The sequence below is a fragment of the Passer montanus genome, unplaced genomic scaffold (assembly GCF_014805655.1).
Source record: "Passer montanus isolate IOZ18808 unplaced genomic scaffold, ASM1480565v1 scaffold58, whole genome shotgun sequence".
Lineage (NCBI taxonomy): Eukaryota > Metazoa > Chordata > Aves > Passeriformes > Passeridae > Passer > Passer montanus.
Genome location: NW_024370816.1, coordinates 2059010 through 2065009, shown reverse-complemented (window position 1 = coordinate 2065009; position 6000 = coordinate 2059010). Strand labels below are relative to the sequence as shown.

At 40.0% G+C, this 6000-nt stretch overlaps 1 long non-coding RNA gene across 1 annotated transcript in view; it reads left to right on the top strand.

The window, feature by feature from the left end:
* Positions 1-152: 152 nt before the first annotated feature.
* Positions 153-6000, top strand: part of LOC120510464 — a 216870-nt gene continuing 211022 nt past the window's right edge. Inside the window, exon 1 of the long non-coding RNA XR_005629501.1 lies at positions 153-271. This is a non-coding gene — a long non-coding RNA (uncharacterized LOC120510464). The remainder of the gene's footprint in view (positions 272-6000) is intronic.

The window sequence follows — 6000 nt, the reverse complement described above, 5'->3', positions numbered from 1 at the left end:
ATACACCTGGGGCCTGAGTGGATGCACCTGGGACCTGAGGGCTTGCACCTGAGTATTGATGGGATGCACCTGGGGCCTGAGTGGATGCACCTGAGGGCAGAGGGGCTGCACCTGGGATTTGAGGGGTGGCACTGGGAACCTGAGGGACTGCACCGGCACTCAGGCCACCCTCAGGCTCTGGCAGGAGCTGTTCCAGAGCAGTCTCCAGCCAGTAGCAAACTCTTTGTGAAGAGTGTCCAGGCAGTGCCCCATGAAGAGCTGCTGCATTCAGGTAGGCTGTTCCTTTTGGCTGCCCTCAAAGCCCTGCCCTGCTGCCGGAGTATCTGCGTGGGTGGTGGGAGCAGGGGAGGGGAAGGTTTCTTTTCTTCTTGGAGAGAGTTGGAGTTTGAGGTTTTAAAGGCTCTGGCTTCACACTCGGATAAGGCTGCTGCTGTGTGTGTTTGGGAGAACCTCCCTGGGTAAGCCTAGTCTCTGCTGTCTTGCCCCAGGCTCTTCACTTAACTGTGCTTGCATTTTGGGCACCTCTGCCTCTGGAATGCCCGTGTTTGACATGGAGAGGAGGCTTGGGCTTTTAAAGGGTGTGGACAGGGAAACTAGGAAAGGTTTTCCAAAGGAAATTGCAGGCTGAAGTGATTCCTAACAAGTGTTTACGAGGGAAGTTTGAATGTGCCCTCACCTCCTCTATGTGCTCTTGGTATCCCTGGTTGTCTCACAAGGATTTGTTTTTCTGGTGCTCTCACAGATCCTGAGCTCAGGTAAGATATTTTTATGCCAATCTGGGCTCAGAATAGCAGGTGAAAGTGTTTAAAGCTTTTTAATCAGGAGAAATCTTCAGTGGTGTGTCTTTCCCTCTGGAACGTATGTACTCTTGACAATCCAATTATACATGCAATTTTTCTTGGTACTAGTAAGACTTTCTGGTTTTGGTTTTTGGGATTTTTTTTCCCTTACCAGTTCTACTTGAAATCAAAAATTTTTATCCCTTTCCTCTGCAGCATGGACAAAGAGACTATAAATGGGCAATTACTTTACATCAGAGCTGCACCTGAAACTAGTTAGTGGCAGTTCCTTGGATTGACGGTGGTTGGGAGGGAGAAGCAAGTTTATTCCAATTTGTGAAGTTAAAGTCTGTCTATGGAATTTTTATACACTGAGAATAAGGTCAAAATAAAGTTAAGTTTGAGAACTTAGTCTTGAAATAATCAAAAGCTGGATTATTATTTACCCACATCTTACTATTTTCCCAGGAAGATCACTTTCTCTTGATAGAGGAATTTGGTTACAGAATGAATTAGTGAAGCAAAAGTAATATGGTAATTACTGCTGTAGGGAGGGAACTCTGAGTCTGAGAAAACTGCAATAATTTATGCTCTTGGCCATCAGTGTGTGTATGCCATGGGAACAAATAAAAACCAGCATATGAAATAAACATTCAGAAAAGGCCTTGCTCTGTGTAACATGCAAGACAAACAACCTCTGTGTGTTGCATCTGTGGGTCTTTAATGTAAAACTGAAAGAAAATACATGTTCTTGGTAATTAACTCTTATGTAGTGTTGAGCTCACTTTGGCAATTACGGCTTTAAAAAGACTTTAAAAGACCCAAATGCAGAACCAAATAAATTCTTTTCCCACTTAGCTGAATCCAGCTCCTGAAAAATGACAGAAAAGGATTCTGAAAATGTAGGGGACATGGATAAAAACACCCAAATAGGCAAATGGAGTATATCTGTATATTGTGAAGTCATGTTTTTGGGAAAGAAAAGGCTCTGTTTCCTCCATAATTGTTGTTAGTTTCCCTCCAACTAGAAACTGATTACAAACATAGAAAATAAATGCAGAGGAAATGATACACATTCAGTTTGTGTCAGCATGCAAGCCCCTTCTAGTAAATGAGGGTCAAAAAGCTTTAGCCAGGAAGTTGAACCAATCTATCAACATATACAAAAATAACTCAAGACAAATACCAATTAAACATCACGTATTGTTGTTTGCTATAAAGGAAAGCAATAGATTTAGTTCATTTCAGATTCTCTGTTACGAGCTAGAAAATGTGTATGAACTACAAGTGTCCATATGATAATTAGCTCTTGTTATATCTGTTTTTAAGTTGCCTATTTCATTATATAAGTTGGAAATATTTGTACAGATTCCTAAACTACAAAATATTCACAAACTTTGGCCTAAGTGGTACTTTAATTGAAGTATGTGTAGTAAGCCTAAGATTTGTTTAGTTGATCTATGGTGCATTTTCTTTAGGTATTTCTGCTTACATTAGTAATGTAAGAAGAAATACCTATTACTCCGTTAGATCACACCTATTTTGCTTTTAATACCAGGAACTAAGAAAATGGGCAGCTGTGTAACCTGAACAATGTCACAGAGTTTGGGCAGTGTGACTGCAATAGTGTGATTGCAGTCCCTGTAAAGCCATAAGAGCAGTGCCTGTCTTGGCATTGAGAAACCCCTTTGGAAAAAAGGTCAATCTGTAAAATAACTTCAGGGAGCATAACTCCCCTGAAAAATTTCAACAACTTAATTTTAGCTTCTTCTGTGCTTCATTGGGTTTATTTCCTCTAAGCGTGGATGAAACTGTAATTTTTTACAACTGCATGGGATTACTGTGGCTAGATGAAATGCAATAAGTTTGGGTGTTGTTTTCTATATGGAGTATCCACTAATTGTAAAATTCTCATAACACAATCAGGGTTGATTGGCTGGTTGATGATTTTTCTGTGAAAGGAGCACGTAAGCATCTGGGCAAACAGGTGGTGCCTCTCCTAAATGCATCTGCAAGGAGTGGAAAGCTGCAATGCATGTCTGCCCTGCTGAATCCAGATGTTTTGGCTGCCCATTAGCATCTTCCAGCTTCTGACTCAGGACTGTGTCCATGTCTGGTATTGTAACACTTTAAAATGCCACCTATGAGAGCTCCAGCAGTTAAAGCTTGGAAGGGTCTTCCTAAGAGCTGTCTTAACCTCCAGTAGACTAAATACAGCATGATTCAAAGCAGGTTTGTTGGATTTAGAACATGGATGGAAAAACTCAAGAGAAACAAGAGATCCACAGCTATGTCCCTATGGGGGAGATGGCTAAACTGAAATGGAGCATTGTCTCACAAGGCTTGTGAATGTGCATTTATAGTCTCAATTTATATATGTACGTTCTGGTAGTATGGGTGCAGATGTACTCTGCCACACAGTTTTTTTTTTTATTAAGCAAATGTGGTTTTTGAGGGAGACCTAACATTGTGATCATAAGGACAGCTTTGCTATAAAGCTGACTCTGGGAATTTAGGGCATATGTTTGTTTATTAATAGTGTACTTTGTTCTATGTATATAAAGAGAGGTCATCAAAAAGTGCATTCCTGATTTGTAGCTTGAAATGCAGATCTCTGCTAAAGCTTGTTTCTGTTCCAAATATCTGCTCATAAAGATATATGGGTATGTGTGCAGTTTAGATATTGTGAGATTAAACTCTCAGAGGCAAGCTTTGCTGCTCTGTTTATTAACAGGCAAAAGCACTGTCTGAAAATTTTACAATAGAGGAGTAGTTCTAGACAGACAGCAAGGCACCACTGTGGGGGCTGATTGCTCATTATATTTAGAGATAAGTAAGGAAGCAATGTGTGAAAGATTGCTTTAAGGGCTAAAGTTTTCTAGTATAGGATACAAAGTACCAGTGGCTGTTTCTGAGAGCTGAGAACACAGATTTAGAAATGGGACTCTGTTTTTAATAGTTGCCTAAAGATACCAAGTGAGAATTCTCTCTTCTTTAAGACCTTTTTTAAAGTTGTAACACTTCTTGTTTTGTTAGTGAGGACTTACTTAATTAGCACCTAACTCAGAATGCCTGATGAGGAACCAGTGAGCGCTTAAATAAAGGTTTGTCACTATGTTGCATAATCTAATATCTGGGGTTGCTAATAATCAGAAGTCCATTGACTTATCCTAATTATTTTTTCATTTACTTTAAATAATGCTCATTTGAATCTTGGTGGACATTTTCATAAAGAGCTGGCTTCCCACTTGACCAGTGCAACCCACCATGTATTTAGATAATACTTGAAATCTGGGTTATCAGTATTACATCTGTGTTTTAACAGGGTCATTTTCTTGCTTGGGAAGTTCTTAGACTTATCAAAGAGCAGTAATTTATTTTTAAAGAGGAAGCCTTATGTATCATTAAGTATGATTTGAGACTTCAGACTTTAATTTCCATACCCTATTGAACCCAATATGACTAATTCAAGTTGGAAATTGAACTTTTTTTCCTTAAACCTTGCATAGCATTAAAATTGCTGTATCTGATACTTAAAAAGACCCCGAACTTAATTTTTTTCTTTTTAGTTTTGCTTACTATGTGTATTTTTCAGCCCCCTCTATAGAGAAAGATGATCCCAAACAGTCTTTCTCCTCTAACAACATGTCAAAATATAGGCTTAAGAATAGTGTATACCACAGGTACTCTGTTTCCAGAATTAGCATTCAGAATTTGCTATTTGCTCTTTTTCTATAGGTCTGTGACTTATTTGAGGTTCACAGTAACCTCATCTGTGTCACACAATTGTGTGGCTTCTGCTTAAAAAGCTTTGGAGACTCTCCAGTCTGGAGTGTGAGCTGGCAGCTTTCTCACCCTCACCTCCTGTGGTTTGGGAGCTGACTGGAAGCTCAGCAACCCCCAAGGTGTTGAGGCATTGCTGGTGGACTGAAACAGTGGCTCTGCCCAAGCCTCTCCTGTTTCATGTGGGAGCTGTGATAGAGCTGAAGGGAGTCTTTTTGCAACCTCCTGCATCAGGTTCTTTCAGGCCCTCTTTCATAGCAAGGTGTGATCACTGCTTGCTGTGATCCCAGAGTGATGCTTTTTTCTTTTCCTTTGCAAATGCACTAAGGTGGCCTAAACTGCAAACTGACATCCTTAATTTCCCTGGATGCCCAGGGTATTGGGTGCTGACTTGGTGAGCTCAGGCAGGGTGTCAAATGATGCAGCTGCCTCAGGTAAAACCAGTGCCGGCACTCTCACTCACTCCTGGACCACTCTAAGAGTCTCAGCCATGCATAAAATCAGTGTTTTAGAGATGTTATCCTGTGTCAGTTTGGAGAACCTCACAGCTAATTTAATGATATATTGTGCATGATAAACTCTTCACTGCCACCCGGGTTTGTGTCTGACTTCTGCCAGGTTATGCACATCTTATGTGTAAGGATGTCCTAAGAAATTAAGATTTCTTACTTTCTTGTGAACAATTGTGCACTTTCATTTGCCAAAGAATCTGCACCCAGTCTCATGTTTGTTCATTCCTTAATCTTAAAACCCTCAAACCCCTAAAACCACACCAACTTCTTACCCTCTCTCCCCCTCAGTTTCACACCCCTGAAAAGTAAATTGCAAGTTACATTAACCAAGATGTACATTCCACTCGGGGGTTCTGATGCCAGTCCATGCCCTCTCCTGTCTTCTGCTGTGCAGATTTAGTTGTTCTGTGCTCATATGCACTATCATTTGGCAATTTCATATCAGATGTTTTCAGATAGAATATTACATTGGGTATTACACATAAGGAAAAAACACTTTTCCAGAAACAATGATGAAAAATATTACTGATCTCATTTCAGTTTCCAGATTTGGGGTAAGAGGTAACAGCTTTGGAATGCGACTGAATAAGGTGGTCTTTTTTTCTTTGTGGTGGAGAGCAAGCATCTCGTGTCACCAGGATTCCAGTACCTGAGCAGTTACCTGGAAGAAAACAAATACTGGATCATTGGTGCTAAAATAATGGATTTAGTTTATTTAGTTTTCCTTTATTTATTACTACTTGGAATGGTCAAAGGTGACTAAGCCAGTTTTCACTCCTAAAACACTGGAAATCAATGTTCAGACAGTAACTGAACAAACCAATAGCAAGTTTTCTGTGTTTCACACAGGCAGTTGAAATTACACTTATTACAAATATTTTAATTTGCTACATTTTATTTCGTTCTGACACAGTTGAATGCTGGTT